Source organism: Silene latifolia, chromosome 9 (genome assembly GCF_048544455.1).
Source record: "Silene latifolia isolate original U9 population chromosome 9, ASM4854445v1, whole genome shotgun sequence".
NCBI lineage: Eukaryota > Viridiplantae > Streptophyta > Magnoliopsida > Caryophyllales > Caryophyllaceae > Silene > Silene latifolia.
Genome location: NC_133534.1, coordinates 223,712,840 through 223,730,429, shown reverse-complemented (window position 1 = coordinate 223,730,429; position 17,590 = coordinate 223,712,840). Strand labels below are relative to the sequence as shown.

Genomic DNA, 17,590 nt, shown 5'->3' with positions numbered 1-17,590 from the left:
AAGGTTCCAATGACTTGTGTTGGTTGAACATGGGAACTCCGAATTAGTTGGAGTAACAATAAGGATATATTAGTAGATTTATCAATTATTAAAGTTTAGGCCTTTCAGCCCTTCAAGTCCAACAGATTAAAAATCCCCTCCTTTGTCCTTCTAGGTTCTGGCTATCAGGCTATACCATTCCTTCGAGCCAGCCTCTAAAGAGGGATTTGTGTGCAGACCAACGGCTAAGGAGCTCTTTATAGTGTTGCTGGAAAATTTGTGCCGATTTTATCAGTTTTTTCGGTTCTTCAAATATTCACTATACACTTTAGGCATGGCCGCGTGGGTTTTATTGAGAAATACCTATCTGCAACTCATAGTTACCTTTTTACATTCTCCTTCAACACACAACTTAATTTAATAAAACGGTACAATCTCACACTAAAAAAAAATTAAAAAAATTAAAAATTAAACAGGGATTAAACCTAACGCAAATCATTTTCGACAATCAAGTACCTTACTTCTGCCGGCTTTATTCAACCCCAAGCATAGATACATACTTGATTGTAGATACTACGATCAGGAATAATGAATTTAAGGTAATAAATCATTTCAATGAGATTTTTGAGCTCTCGGCAACTTACTATTATCTTGTCATATTATTTAGTCATACTCGAGGCATATACTAAGCATTATTTCTCTGATGTCGCTATTTATTGGATTGAACTATTGAAGTGGTGACATTAAGTGACGTTGCACTAGCGGTAGATTTCAAAACTGACAGCACAGTTATTTTACATTCATTCAGTGGAAAAGGTCTTCTGTGTAAATTCTTCTGGCTGGAGTGTGAATGCTTGCATAGCCGTGCCTTGTTTGACTTAATGAATCACATGTCCTCCATTATTTCCCTACCCATGTTTTCTTTCTGCCAAAAATGCATTTTGTAATGATGTTTTTTGTTAAAGTTTGTATTTTTGTGTTGAATCTGTCATGGTTATCTTGGTTGTGAACAATATTGTATATCTACTGGGAAAGACTTTAAGGAGCATAGTATCAAAAGAAAATTGAAGATGGTTAATAATTTTGATTGGCGTGTTTGGTTGTGTAATACTGTCTCACTCTTGTCTCTTGGTAGCTGGTAATTGAGGAAAATTTCTTAAGAAAGTGAATGAGATATCTTGCCAACCACTCACCTTCATTGCCATTTAACACGCATCCTATTACAGTGAACTATTAAATGTATAATTGCCTTTAAAATCCATTCAACTTGTGAGAAGTGGGCGACATTGAAGCATGATGTGTATTTCTTGCAGGATACCTCTGTTATCCATTGGTCCACATTGCAGAATACCAGTGTTGAATCGCATTACAACCTTGTAGGATAATGTTCCTTACTTCTTCTTATTATTGTAAATTAGCATCTTAAATGATGGCTGTGCATAATTGCATATAAAATTACAAATATAAAGATATATATATATATATATATATATATATATATATATATATAGCATATAATTGACTCTCAAGCATTATCTTGGAATAGCAACTCTGTAGTCTTCTTTCTCTCGTTTAATTTTGTTTAGAATTTTGATAACTTGAAAACCCCAACGGGGTTTGAAAATTGAAACTGTAGTCTAAATGGATTTCCCACGTATAACAATGTTTGATTCTGATTGTTTTATGGAATTTTGGTATGGGATTGTTGTTTTTGTTGTTTACGCCACGATTCAGAATAGAATGGTGATGCGTTTTGTTTTTTTGAAGAGAGTTGATTGTTCATAGGAGAGCTGATTATCATGATAGATGATAATTTGAAAACTAGGAGATTGTAGGGAGTGAAGTGTGCTTTTTTTGCTTTACTTGATCTAATATTGTTGTTTGTGATTATTAGGTGATTTGAAATTGTGTTGTGTTTTACGAAAATTGAACGGTCATTTAATAATTTCGCAAATCTGTGCAAACATGTAAATCTGAACATAGCTGGTTTTAGAGTTTGACTACCATTCCTTTGTTTGCCTTCGATGAAGTCGGTCTCACATATGTAGGTAATAATTTGGTATGTGCTTTGAGGAAAATAATAAAACTTATATATCATTATATAGCGGATTTCATGGTGAAATGTAGTCTTATATTTTTCTTTTTTCTCAGGTTAAGAGGAGTTTCATGTAGTCTTAAATTTATTTGGTTTATGCTTTTGACTTTAGTGCATTCATTCTTGATTAGAACTTACTTGTATATGGCCTTATAGGTATATGTTGAATTTAGAGTAATTCACTAATTCTGTGTATTTTATGGATAAGATTGTGAAATTTTACGTATTTACAGGTTCATTAATTGTATTTCATGTTATTTCAGGAATTCTTGCGCTCAACATGTTTCTCTTGAAGGTTAGTCTTATAGCTTCCAATTTTTGGTAATTTTATGTTGACTGTGTACTTTTCGATAGAACTGAATCTTGTTTTCATCAGTGTCGGGCCATTTAGCTGTGATTTTCCCTGTGGTTAGTGCTCGCTTTTTCCTTTTGTCGGGTATTGCACTTATCTCCTCTGTTATAGAGCATTATTCCCCTTAAAGTCATTGTCAAGTATAAGTTTATTGTTGACTTTATTGAATTATTTGCTACGCTACGAGTACGAGTAGCCTATTAAACTTCATTCTATTCATTGGTGTGCCATGTAGCTATGGTCTTCCCTGTTGTTAGTGATTCCCTGTCCCGGGGACCGGGATTATTCCATTCAGTGATAGGCCGGTCAACTATGGCTTTTATTATAAGATAGAGAGGATATCATTCATGAGAGAATTAGGTTATTGTATTGCTAATTGTTATTGTGATTACATCAAAGAATAATACACATATTTATATGGCAGCCTACTAACAACTAGAATATACATGATCTTCTAAGGAAGGAAAATATGTAACGTTGACAAATATGTGCAAAGAGCAGTTGGAGGAGCTTTGTGGGCTTGATGGCTGCGTGATATGCGCAGGTCGTATTACCCCCCTCAAGTTGGAGCGTGTAGATTGACGACGCCCAACTTGGATAGCAGGTCATCGAACGACGGTCGCCCAAGCGCCTTTGTCAATATATCCGCCAATTGTAGTTTTGTAGGGACATAGTTCGGTTTGATAAGTCCTTTCAAAATCTCGTCGCGTATGAAATGGCAATCCACCTCGATGTGTTTGGTGCGTTCGTGAAAAACCGGATTGCGAGCAATGTGTATAGCCGACTGATTATCACAAGAGAGAGCAATAGGCGGGCTGTGGGATATACCGAGAGATGTAATAAGGCCTTTGAGCCATTTGAGTTCGCAGACGGTATATGCCATAGCTCGATATTCGGCCTCGGCGGAGGATTTCGACACTGTATTTTGCTTCTTGGTCTTCCACGAGATTGGAGAACTCCCGAGGAAGACAATGTATACCGAGAGGGAACGGCGGGTGGAAGGGCAGGAGGCATAATCGGAGTCGCAATAGGCATGAAGAAGTAGGTGAGTGTTGGAGCGGAAAAGGAGACCTTGGCCGGGGTTCGATTTGATGTAGCGCACGACTTGGAGAGCCGCTTGCCAGTGGGCTTGCCTTGGGGTTTGCATAAATTGGGCTAGAATGTGGACCGAGTAGGTAAGTTCGGGCCGGGTAATTGTGAGGTAAACGAGGCGACCCACAAGACGACGATATGGTTGGGCATCTTGAATAATTGGTGAGTCGGTTTCTGTGAGATTATGGTTGGGGTCCATGGGGATGGACGCGGGGTTTGAGCCCAAAAGTCATGTTTCTGTAAGAATGTCGGGTGTGTATTTGCATTGGGAGAGATAAATTCCTTGTGCGTTTCTAGCAATTTCCAAGCCAAGGAAGTATTTGAGGGGACCTAAGTCTTTCATGTGGAAACAATTGCTCAAGTAATTTTTGAATTGTTGGATTAATGTTGAATTATTGCCACATATGACTAGGTCATCAACATAGACGAGGACATGGATGGCAGTGTCGGGTTTAATAATGGAGAAAAGGGAGTGATCGTAGGGGCATTGTATAAAGCCATATTGTTTGAGAGCGGAAGCGAGCTTAACATACCAGCATCGGGGAGCTTGACGGAGTCCATAAAGGGACTTTCGAAGGCGACAAACTTTTCCATTTAGATTAGAAAGAAAACCCGGTGGTGGTTTCATGTAAACTTCCTCTTCAAGGTCACCATGGAGGAAAGCATTATTGTAACATTTCGTGTTTATGTAGTCTAGTTGTGTGTTTGACCGTGTTAGTTATACGAGATGTCTTTTATATTTTCGTATGACATGTTTGGTATGGGAGCGAACTTCGGGACGAAGTTCTTTTTAAGGGGGGAAGACTGTAATACCCCGTATTTTATTATCGTTTGGGCGAGTTTTATTATTTAATGGTAGCGTAAAAATAATTGATTAATTCATATCGCAAGATGAGTCGGGTTTATAGTTGAGTGGCATTTTTGGGTCAAGGTGTCATAGCCCATTTACCCACTTACCCATTTACCATTTTACCTCACCAAACCCTAAAATCAAACCCTAATACATCTTTAAAACCCTATTCCCCTCCCTACCGTCATTTTAGAAGTTACCAACATCAACCCTTCTTCCTTTCACGTTTCAAGCCTTCTACACGGCCAACGAGCGCACGCCGGTGAGTGTGGAGGGAGTAGGGTCTGCCGTGAGTCCAGGGAAGTCGTTGCTAGTGGTCGAGGGTGGTTGTACTGGTCGGAAAAGCATAGGTCGACGGCCGTCACAGGTAAGGTTCCCTGTTTTCATTTCTGTCACGCTGTTTTGATTTGGGTTGTGCGTCTTTTAGGGTCTGTTGTGGCAGTCGTGGGGGTGTGGGACGTGTTATTGGTGTTGAGTCGAGTCTGGTGGTGGTAGGTAGGGTGGTTGTCGTTGCTATGGGTGGTTGCAGTGGTGGTGTTTAGGTGTCGGGGTTGGTTGGGTGTTTTTGGTTGCATTTCAGACATAGGGTAAAGGGGTGGCACCACCGTGGACTCGGGGGAGGTCGAATCGGTGGTGCCAAGTGTGTCAGGGTCACCTTTCTACGGTGGTGTCAGGGGTGGTGGTTGGTAGGCAGGAGGGGTTGTGTCGTGGTGGCAGGCGGGTTAAAAAGGGGGGCTGTTTATGGCGTTTTGTGGCGGCTGGGTGTGAACAGGGGGTGTTGGTGGTGGTGGTTCTGACCACCGGCGTGGGTCGACCACGTTGGTGGTGGTGGGAGGTGACCAGGCCAGACTTGGTGTCAGGCCTGGTGGTCGGCGGTGAGGATTGGTGGTTGAGGGGTGAGTTGTGACGGGTTGAAAAGGGGGGTGTGCGTGTGTCGTGTTGTGTGTTGTTTTTGGGTTATTTTGTTACGGGTTTTTATTTAATAAGTCGGGAATATGTATACTTCTATTATTTACATTATTAGTTAGTTATTAAGTTAATTTTAAGTAGCGGTGACGGAATAATGTATTTAAGTTTTTGAGTCGGGATTTTATTTCGGGAAGGTTACTATTTTTAGTAACCTGCTATTTTTGGTAATTGCTATTTTGGGAACTTCCCATTTTAGGAAACTTTCTATTTTGGGTAACTTATATTTTTAGTAATTTCTAAATTGGGAAAGTTTCTACTTATAGTAACCTTTGATTATGGGAACGGGAATAGTAAGAGAATTAATTATGTTATATATATGTTTAGGTGGCGAGTTTCGGGTGGAGTACTTCTGATCTGCAGTTAGCTTATCACCGCTATTTGAGGTAGGGGAATAAACTGGACTTGATATAATACTATGTGACTGGATTGACTAAATCGGTGATTTACATGTTATAATATGATTGCCTGATTTCATTTCGTTAAGTACTATTGTTGAACTGTTTTATTATACTATTACATTGGAGTTGGTGGAGGTGGTGATGATGACATTGTGATAAGGCCCAGGCGGGTTCTGCAGGACTTGCCCTGGTGTCCTCAACAAGGTAAATGCGATCGGCTACGGTCGATATTTATAGTCTACCGGGGATCGGTATGGCTGGGTTGTCCGGGTTATGAGTTGTGATGGCGGTGGTGGTGATGAAGGAGCATGTGTTTTATGTTACTGTTTATTGTATTACCTACTCGGCTTCGTGGTGACCCGTGTATTCGTGTATGCGCTGTGATGATCCAATTATTGGGAGCAGATTGACGGTATTCGAGAGGCGATGGGAGCTGGCCGGGAAGAGAGCTTGGATGACTGACTTAGTGCCTAGCCCACCTTAGTCTTTTTAGTAGTTTTATCAGACTTATCTTTTGGTCGTATTTGGGAGACTTTGTTTTAATTTCAGTTGTAATTTCACTATAAATATTATAATAAAGTACTGTGTTTCTTTCCTTTGTTATCTACTGCCTCGGGTTTCCGAGATGGTAACACCATCATTTATCTGAGGAGTCCTAGTTCAGGCCCTTAAATAAATGGGGGTGTTACAATTATGAACATCCATTTGATGGATATCCCAATTCTTTGCGGCAACGATGGTCAGGAGCGTACAGACTGTTACCATCTTTACAGTAGGTGAAAATGTTTCTTGAAAATCAACTCCTTCTATTTAACGATTACCCATGATAACAAGGCGAGCTTTGTATCGCTCAATTGAACCGTCTGCATGATACTTGATTTTGTAGACCCATTTCGAACCAATCGCCTTTTTGTGAGGTGGGAGAGGTTCGGTTGTCTATGTGTTATTGCGTTCTAGAGCATCGATCTCATTTTGCATTGCCTCGCGCCATTGCGGTACCTGCATCGCCTGTTTAAAAGAACTTGGCTCGTGATTGTCAGTCACGGCCGCTAGAAAAAGCTTATGGTTAGTTGAAAATTTATCATATGTGACAAAATTAGATAGAGGATACCGAGTACCTGTCGAGGGTGAGGATGCGGAGGCGAGGTGAGTAGAGGGACCCATGGGAGGACGAACATAGCCCGAGAGCCATGTATTGGGGATTTTGGGACGGTGGCCTTTGCCCATAGCAGTGGGCTGCGGTTGAGAGGTGTGGGGGTCTATCGAAGGTGGGGTGGATGGGCTGACGGTGGTAGTGGCGGCCCTGGGGTCGGGTGTATCCGTGGATGTGGAGTCGGGTGTGGGAGAAGGCTGGGTAATGGTCTCAGTAGTGGCGGTGGAGGTGGAATTGTTTGTGTCGAAAGCTGGTGTAGTGGGTGTGGATATAACAATGTGTTCAATGGGTGTAAGAGTGTCAGCGAGAAAAGAACTTATGGTAGGCTGAGTATCATGAATATTTAGAGAGTGATACGGGAACTCGTGTTCGACAAATATGACATCTCTTGATGAAAAATAAGTACCCTTATCTAAGTCATAGACGAGCCACCCCTTTTTACCAAATGGGTAACCTAAAAACACGCATTTCCGACCACGAGGGGCGAACTTGTCATGGGAACGATTTATATTTCTTGCGTAGCATAAACACCCAAAGGTTCGAATATTCGTCATGGGTGGTGGTTCGTTAAATAACATTTCATAGGGAGTCTTACCATTGTGAATGGAGGATGGGGTACGGTTAAGAAGATGAACAACTCCTAGGATACACTCCCCCCAAAAACGAATGGGTAGACTAGCTTGAAAAAGAAGGGCACGAGCAACATTTAAAATGTGACGATGCTTGCGTTCGACGCGGCCATTTTGTTGAGGGGTATCAACATTGGAAGTTTTAAAAATAATACCATTTTGCCGGAAAAAATTTGCAAGACAGCCAAATTCCGTACCATTGTCACTTCTAATAATTTTAATTTGTGTATTAAATTGTCGTTGAATTAAAGCAAAAAAATTGAGAAGGGTTTGTTGAGTGTCACTTTTACGACGTAACAAATAGACCCAGGTGGAGCGAGAAAAATCGTCAACTAGAGTAAGAAAATATTTTGACCCACATGACGCATTCTCAGAATAGGGACCCCATAAATCGCAATGTAAAATGTCAAAAATATTCGATGCATTGTTGGAACTTAAGGGAAAAGGGGCACGAGTTTGCTTTGCCCGAATACAAATGTCACAATGTTTGTTAGAAAAATTAAAAGACGGAGTTTTTGCTTTATTAATAAAAGGTAGAAAACGAGATATATTGGAGAACGGGTGCCCCAGACGACGATGCCAAAGTTCAATAGTGTCAAGATTGCCAATGGTGTGCGCATGTACCTTGTTATTCCGAACACCTTTAAGGAAATAGAGTCCCTCACTTTGCTCACCCGCACCAATCACCATCTTCGAGGTACGGTCCTGTATTAAACAAAGTTGTTGGGAAAATTGTATAGTAAGAGACATGTCTAAAAGTAAGCTTGAGACCAAAATTAAATTACATTGTAAATTGTCGGCATATAAAACATTGCGTAAAATAAAGACGGGGAGAAAGATGGATATCACCACTGCGGTTTGCTATAGCCGTGTCTCCGTTGGGGAGACCCACAGTCAACGGTGTAATAGAATGTAAATTACTGAAATGAGAGATACAGCCCGACATATGGTGCGAAGCACCAGTGTCGATAATCCAAGAAAGAGTAGAGAAGTTACCATTGAGACGATCATTATTCGTGGTTGAACGGTTTTTCCACATTTGGCTTATCTCCTCGAGTTCCCGAGCGTCAAGATTATTGAAATCAATCCTGTCAAAATTATTAAGAGAAGGATGGGAGGTAAAGGCGCCATTACAAGAATTCGAACCGGAAGCGGCAGCCATATGAGCCTGAGGACCCGTCGTATTAGAGCCTGTGTGTTGCTGTTTGTTGCGTCGAGGATCAGGCACAAACACGGCCTGACTGAGGTCGGTTGTATTTGGGTCAATATAGACTCGGTCACGGGGGCGATCACCCCAGTAGTCGGGCCAATTTCCCGTAACTCGAAAACAAGTGCGTAGGTAATGGCCATGCTTTTTAAAGACGATACAGTAAGGTCTATTGGGATTGTTATTAATAGCATGATTAATATTATTGGAATTATTAGAATGAGTAGAATTATCCCGACCCCCAACGTGACCTGATTTCGAGCCATGATGTACCCTGGCAGCGAAAGCCATCGGTTCGGGTCGAGTTTCAGAGACCGATTTTGAGAGGGAACGAACACCCTCTTCTTGTAGTAGACGATTATAGACAATATTAAGATTGGGAAGATGGGTCACACCGAGGATTTGAGAACATGCGTTATCGAATATATCATCTAAACTCATTAAAAAATTACGAACCCGATCCTTTTCACGACGAGTATCGAAAATACTTACCCAATCACACGGACAAACCTTGCACGAGCAGGAAGGAATGACGTCGTGCTCCATCAACTCGTCCCATAGACTGGTAAGTCGACCATAATGCGCCATGACGGACTCTGTAGGAGCCTGTTGACATGAGGAGATGGCAGTTTTGAGACGATAAATACGAGCCTCATTGTCTTGATTGAATCGTTGACATATATTGTCCCACACCTGCTTGGCTTCGGGATGATAGGAGATCGATTTCGCTAAATCGACTTCGATGGTAGCGTATATCCAGGCCGTGACTAGGGCGTTGGTAGATCGCCATATTTTGAAGTCATCGGTAGTTTCAGATGGTTTGACAATGGACCCGTCGATGTAACCCATCTTGTCTTTTGCAAGTAGGGCGAGACGAAACGCACGAGACCATTCATCATAATTGTTACCATTTAACACGATATGCGAGATATTGGTACCTAGGTTCTCGACTTGAACAATCGAGACAACCGAGGAATTGGTTGATGCAGATTGTGTCGTATTTGTCATGGTGAGAAAAGAAGGGAAGAAGAGAATATAGAGATGAATTAGGAATTGTGTCTGACAACTGATACCATATTATAAGATAGAGAGGATATCATTCATGAGAGAATTAGGTTATTGTATTGCTAATTGTTATTGTGATTACATCAAAGAATAATACACATATTTATATGGCAGCCTACTAACAACTAGAATATACATGATCTTCTAAGGAAGGAAAATATGTAACGTTGACAAATATGTGCAAAGAGCCGTTGGAGGAGCTTTGTGGGCTTGATGGCTGCGTGATATACGCGAGTCGTATTAGCTTTCCTTGTGGTTAGTGCTTCTTGGTCCCGTTTTGCGGGCCTGACTCGTATGTCCCATTTGCTTCATACCTTTAATTGGCTTTCGTGGTTTTCCATAAAGTTACTTGGAAATATGAGTTGATTGTTGAACTAATAATTGAATTATTTGCTAACAACGGTGAACGATCATCGCCTTGGACGTCTAATTTTGGGTTTTCGCTAATACGTGGTTGGTTCTCCTTTAGTTGAGACCTGCAACTGTGGTATTGGTCAGCAACAACTCTGGGCCGACTATTTGTCCACTTCTGAGATTGAAGTGCCAATGGAAGTGCCAACACATAAGATAGCCTGAACTGTTTCTTAGCTTTCTGCTCTATGTCGACCACGGATGTCGTGAATCTCTAAATGGAAGGTGCCCAACAATTGTTATACAATTGCTTTTCAATGCTGTAGACAACCCACCAGGTTGTGAAAACGCTAATGTCGTTGACACAAGAAATGAGGTGGTGCGGTGTGACAGTATGACATTCATGTGATTATTGTACTTCATTTATATATGTTTACACAAGAATGGGCTCATGTATTTAGTAGAATCCGAGCAAACTTTGTTGCTGTAGTTTAAGTCCTTAAGATAAACCACGTACCCGGCCATAGCTTATTAATATTAACCATAATATTGTATCTTAGTAAATATAGCAAAGATAAAAGTATATAATCAATTAGTACATAAATCTTGTATAGGCTCCCTTTTCCTTCCTCAAATAAACTCCTAGGATTAGTATATATATGCACCTCATAAGCTGTAACATTCATTCATTTTTCAATACATACATTACCTTTCTTATATGGTATCCACGAGCAAACGATCCGCCAAAAACCTCCTCGAACCCCGTCGACCTTCCTTCAAACGCCAGCCTCTCATCTCCACCAAACCCGCCTCCTCCACCATGACAAACAACCAGGAACTGTCTGTCCCAAACCCCCACGACGCCACTGCTCCCTTAACCTCGTTGAATCTGAATCACTGTGTAAAGCTCACTCCAATAAATTACACATCCTGGTATTTTCAACTGACTAATATCTTTTTTGGTTTTAGTTTACTCGGATTCCTCGATGGATCTAACCCGGCACCATCACCCACCATTGTGGGTGATGACAAAACCGAAAAACCCAACATTCTTATTTTACATGGCTTAAACAAGACGGGTTGATATTGGGTGCTCTTATGGGTACTCTTTCATCAACTGTCCAAGCTCTTATCATCTGCGCAAAAACCTCAAAAGAAGCGTGGGATATTCTTGCACAAACCTATGCAAACCCCTCTCGTGCTCATATTTTACAATTAAAAGACCGTCTAGATTCGATTGTCAAAACCTCCGATCAATCGATAACCGATTATATGAATACCTTCAAAGCCTGTGTAGACCAACTTGCCCTAATGGGCAAAATTATCGACCCCGAAGACATCATATCCAAGGTCCTTCGCGGCCTTGATTACAAAGTCTTCAAACCCGTTATTGACACGGTCCGTGCCCGTGACAACCCAATTACGTTTGAAGCTCTCCACGAAAAACTACTTCAACATGAACTTTTAATCAAACAACAAAAACCCGACAATGACATATTTAATCCTACTGCCAATGCCGCTTATCGTCAAAACTACTATGGCAACCACCGTCAAAACCATTCGAACCACCCTAATCACAACCACCGATATCACACCAACCAAGCACCTGCCTACAACCTCTCTGCCACACCCCAACAGTCCGCTGCCTACACCACAAACCCGAACCCACGACCCTTTAAAGGCCGCTGCCAGTGGTGTCGCCAAGTAGGGCATGTCATTGCTGATTGCCCCTTCTTCGCAAGCTTTTCCCCACCATCGTCTTTCCTGCACCACCAACCCGCCAACACCAGCCACCCCAAGCCCATGCCGCCACCTCTGCCAACACCAATCCCAACCCAAATCCCAATTACCTTCTTGACAGCGGAGCCTCAAACCACGTCACCCATGATCTCGATACCCTTGCCTTTCACTCACCATATTTCGGTCCAGATGACCTTATTATTGGAGATGGCTCGGGTCTCGATATTGCCAATATAGGTAATTTTCAATTATCATCCCTTAAACTGAATAACGTTTTACATGTACCAAAGATTTCTAGAAATATTTTATCTATTTCCCAATTATGTCAAGATAATAATGTGTATGTTATTTTCTCATCTAATTCTTTTTTTTATTAAGGACAAATTGACGGGATCGACGATACTCCAGGGCCGAGCTAAAGAAGGCATTTATAATGAGTTGATCCCATCGTCACCAACCGCATATTTTACGAAGAAAGGCTCATCTCACCTCTCATGGCATCATAAATTGGGCCATCCAACCTTTGATGTAATGAGACAAATTAATAAAAGTTTACCATTTTCATTATCTAATTTCTCGTCTTGTGATTCTTGCAATATTAGCAAAAGTACGAAATTACCGTTTCAAACCTCGTCATTTCGAACCACTGCACCATTAGAATTAATTTACTCGGATTTGTGGACTAGTCCAGTTCATTCTCATGACCATTATAAGTACTACGTTATATTTGTCGACCACTTTAGTAAATATATATATTTCCACTAAAACGCAAATCCGACACAACACAAGTCTTTATTCAATTCAAAGCACTAGTAGAAAAATACTTTCAAAAACCTGTAATACAATTCTTTTCTGACAACGGAGGAGAGTTCAAAAAGCTAACACACACCTTGCTTGATAATGGAATTAGTCATTTTACCTCTCCACCGCATACACCGGAACATAATGGATACGCTGAAAGGAGACACCGTCACATTGTTGAAACCGGTCTAGCTCTTTTAGCTCATGCCAAATTACCTACTATTTTTTGGCCCTTCGCTTTTAGCACCGCTACTTATCTAATTAATTGCCTTCCAACACAAATATTGCAAGGCCAAACACCATACTTTAAATTACATAACAAACAACCTAATTATACAAAACTTCATAACTTTGGATGCCTATGCTATCCATGGTTACGACCATATACGAAACATAAACTTGATTATCGCTCAACTCCTTGCATTTTCGTTGGCTACTCGTCCACTCAAAGTGCATTCCACTGTCTCGAACCAAAAACTAATCGCATATACACTTCGAGACATGTCAAATTTCTTGAAGACGATTTTCCATATCATCGTCTTCTTGAAAAAAAAAAACCCCTGTCAATGACAACACCAATCCCAATGATTGGTGTCCTCTAATCATTCCCATCCTCTCACCCGTCCCTAACCCTCCACCTCCATCCACTTTGACCCATTCTTCTCCCTCTCGATCACGCCACCCCATAACGCAAGTATACACTCGACGTTCGATAGCACCACCTAACTCCACTCCTAACTCCTCCACTACCTCTCAAACTCGCCCTACCACACCACCTACCACTGCCCCGGACTCCACTCCACCTCCCGTAACCACACCCTCTCCCTCAGACTACACTACTACTTCACAACCGCCCCCTGTCCAACCCCATGTCACTCGCCTAGCCAATAACATTCGAAAACCCAATACTCGATATGCTAACCTAGCTCATGCTTCCACCTCATCAAACTCCCTTCCTACCACCGTAAAACAAGCACTAATTTCTCCTCAATGGCGCACCGCAATGCAAGAAGAATTCAACGCACTTGAACGCAACCAAACGTGGACACTAGTCCCCAAACAACCATCGCAAAACATTATCGGATGCAAGTGGGTCTATCGAATTAAATACAACCCCGATGGCTCTCTAAAACAGCATAAGGCACGACTCGTCGCCAAAGGATTTCATCAAAGACCGGGAATTGACTACACCGAAACCTTCGGTCCGGTTGTAAAACCAACTACCGTTCGTTTAATTCTATCACTAGCAGTCAGTAACTCATGGCACTTAAGACAACTCCATGTCAACAATGCATTTCTTCAAGGCACATTACATGAAAATTTCTATATGAGTCAACCACAAGGATTTGTCGATAGTTCCAAACCTGATTATGTTTGTAAATTAACCAAAGCAATTTATGGACTTAAACAAGCTCCGCGAGCTTGGTACACCGAACTTAAAGCCTATCTCACCAAATACGGTTTTAAGCAATCCATCTCAGATTCATCACTCTTTATTTACACTACCAAAACCACTCGTATTTTTATGCTTATCTACGTTGATGACATTATTATGACCAGTTCAAACCCAACTCATCTACAAACCTTTATTAACAATCTCTCTACACGTTTTTCCTTAAAAGATCTCGGACCATTATCAAACTTTCTTGGCATAGAAGTCACACCAAACAAACAAGGACTCCATCTAAATCAATCTAAATATATACATGACTTGTTAACCAAATATAACATGTCTAATGCAAAACCGATAACAACCCCTATAACAACAGAAGCACATCTCGTTCGGGAAGACACCAAACCTATTCATAACCACCCGGACTATCGAGCCATTGTCGGAAGTCTACAATATCTCTCACTCACCAGACCTGATATTGCCTTTACAGTCAATCGCCTTGCCCAATTTCTCCACCATCCCACTCTCACGCACTGGACCTCTCTAAAACGCCTACTTCGCTATCTTCAAGGCACTCAACATCATGGCATTCAACTCTACTCCAACAATCCATTTTGTCTTCATGCATTCTGTGACGCTGACTTTGCAGGAGACAAAGATAACTACATATAAACGATTGGCTACATCCTTTATCTTGGCCGAAATCCAATATCTTGGTCCTCTAAAAAGCAACGTGGCCTTGCCCTATCTACAACGGAGGCTGAATTTCGTGCAGTTGCATCCGTCACCACTGAGATACTCTGGCTTCGCAATCTCCTTACTGAGCTCAACTTCAACATTACCAAGCCACCAGCCATATATTGTGACAACATGTCGACCACACTCTATGCTAAAAATCCGGTTTTTCACTCAAGAATGAAGCATATGGCTCTATCCTTTCACTTTGTTCGGGAACAACTTCAACTCAATGCTATCCGCATCCAACATGTTGCAAGCAAAGATCAACTCGCTGATGCTCTAACCAAACCTCTTCACAAGCAACATTTCCCCAACCTACGAGATAAGATTGGCCTTCTCCATCCGACGTCCATCTTGCGGGAGCGTATTAACCATAATATTGTATCCTAGTAAATATAACAAAGATAAAAGTATATAATCAATTAGTACATAAATCTTGTATATGCTCCCTTTTCCTTCCTCAAATAAACTCCTAGGATTAGTATATATATGCACCTCATAAGCTGTAACATTCATTCATTTTTCAATACATACATTACCTTTCTTATAATTAAGTGTGCGTTCAATATGAAATCAGTTCAGGCTATCATATTTGACAAGTTAGAATGCTTTACAGCTTTTACATGTGGGGAGTATTTTTTTTTAATGGGTACTTATGCGGTTGCCACGGTTATGAATCAGGCTAAATGCACTTCGCCACCTCCCTGCATTTTGCCGACTTGCTAGGCTTTTAGCGGATAATCAAAATCTCGTTTTGGTCTATGCTTTTCATACGTTCGCCCTTATTTTACAGGGGAACTTTTACAAGGACAATTACCGTAGGCCCATGCAGGACAATTTCTTAGGGATTTCATCAGTATCTGGTACAGGTACATCCGTAAACAACGTGCCGCTACCTTTACCTATATTGTCGGGCAACCATACTTGCGAAGATGGGTACGCATCCCTTCTATATATAAAGTATTGGTTGAATAGGTGAATTGTATATTGATGAAACAAACTGATACAAAGCTTAAGAATATATACTAATGCGTACAACAACAGAATGCTAAGCTAAGGGCTAGAAACTAGGGTTAGTTATTAACAAAAGTTGACTAAATATAAACATGTGCTAATTATCCTATTGTTGAGAGTTTGATGCACAGTAGACAATTAGCTTGAGGGAACTTGGACTTTGTCATGCATATTATTAACATTCCCGCTCAAGATGGACGGTCGGAGACGAAGACCAATCTTGGAAGATAATTCGTAGAATCGAGGCTTATGTAATGGCTTCGTTAAAGTATCGGCGAGCTGGTCCGTCCCATTAATATGTTGTATTCGAATCGTTCCTTGACGAACATGTTCTTTGACAAAGTGAAAGGCAATGGCAAGATGCTTCATTCGAGAATGGAAGACCGGGTTGACTGAGTAAGTCGTGGCACTTAGATTGTCGCAGTAAATCGTCGGAGCTGGGACATTTGTAACACCAAGTTCAAGGAGGAGAGAGTTGAGCCATAACAGTTCAGTGGTCGTAGCAGCAATAGCACGGAACTCCGCTTCCGTGGATGACTGGGATAAAGCACGCTGCTTCTTAGAGGACCAAGAAATTGGATTGCCACCCAAGTAAACAAGGTAACCAGTTGTGGACACATAGTCCGAGGGATCACCGCCCCAATCAGCGTCACAATAAGCGTGAAGACGGAGTGGGGACGAATGGCTGAAGTGAATACCAAGATGTATAGTACCATGGAGATATCGTAATAGGCGTTTGAGGGCAACCCAGTGGGTATGTGTTGGGTGAGTTAAAAATTGTGCTAGTTTGTTCACCGGAAACGCAATATCGGGTCGGGTCAAAGAAAGGTATTGTAAGCTACCAATGATAGCTCTATAGTCGGTCTGGTTTTCGACGGGTTGTAGTGGCTCGGCTAAAAGAGGAGGGTGAGATAGCATAGGAGTCGAAGCAGGTTTGCAGTCCTGAAGATTAAATTTATGAAGAAGGTCGGACAAATACTTCGTTTGATTTAGGTGTAACCCGTTTTTTGTAGGTGTAACCTCTATCCCTAAGAAATAAGAAAGAGGTCCTAAGTCTTTTAGGGAAAAAGTTCTGGACAAATGTGAAATAAATTGTAATATATGGGTTTGATTCGGTCCTGTGACGATAATATCGTCTACATAAACAAGAACAAAGAGTTTAGTTTGTGGGTTGTTTAAAATAAACAGTGACGGGTCCGAAATTGAGTTTCGAAAACCGTGACTGACCAGGTGAGACTTAAGAGAGGTGTACCATGCTCTCGGGGCTTGTTTGAGACCATAGATAGCTTTTTGAAGTTTACACACATAGTCGGGTTTTTCCGGGTCAATGAAGCCGGGTGGTTGTTCCATAAAAACAGAGTCATTTAACTTACCTTGTAGAAAAGCATTGTTGATATCCAATTGGTGGAGATGCCACTTTTGAGTTACGGCAATGGTCATAATTAGACGAATAGTAGTTGGTTTAATTACCGGACTAAATGTTTCCGAGTAATCGATGCCGGGTCGTTGATGAAAACCTTTGGCAACGAGTCTCGCTTTGTGTTGTTTAATACTTCCATCAATGTTGTATTTGACTCGAAAAACCCATTTGCATCCAACAATATTAGGGGCTTGGGTTTTGGGTACAAGAGTCCAGGTTTCATTACGCAATAGGGCTTGGTGTTCCTCGGTCATAGCATGTCGCCATCGAGGGTCAATAAGTGCTTGTTTAGTCGTTGTTGGGGTGGTGTGAGCTGAAGAAAGAGTCGCTGTTTTGGCTGTTTT

At 41.3% G+C, this 17,590-nt stretch overlaps 1 long non-coding RNA gene across 1 annotated transcript; it reads left to right on the top strand.

The window, feature by feature from the left end:
* The first annotated feature begins 1,174 nt into the window (after window positions 1–1,174).
* LOC141600459 (uncharacterized) lies at window positions 1,175–15,751 on the top strand. Its single transcript, XR_012524329.1, has 3 exons — window positions 1,175–1,355; window positions 2,338–2,369; window positions 15,606–15,751. It is a non-coding gene; the product is annotated as an uncharacterized LOC141600459 (long non-coding RNA).
* Window positions 15,752–17,590: the final 1,839 nt, after the last annotated feature.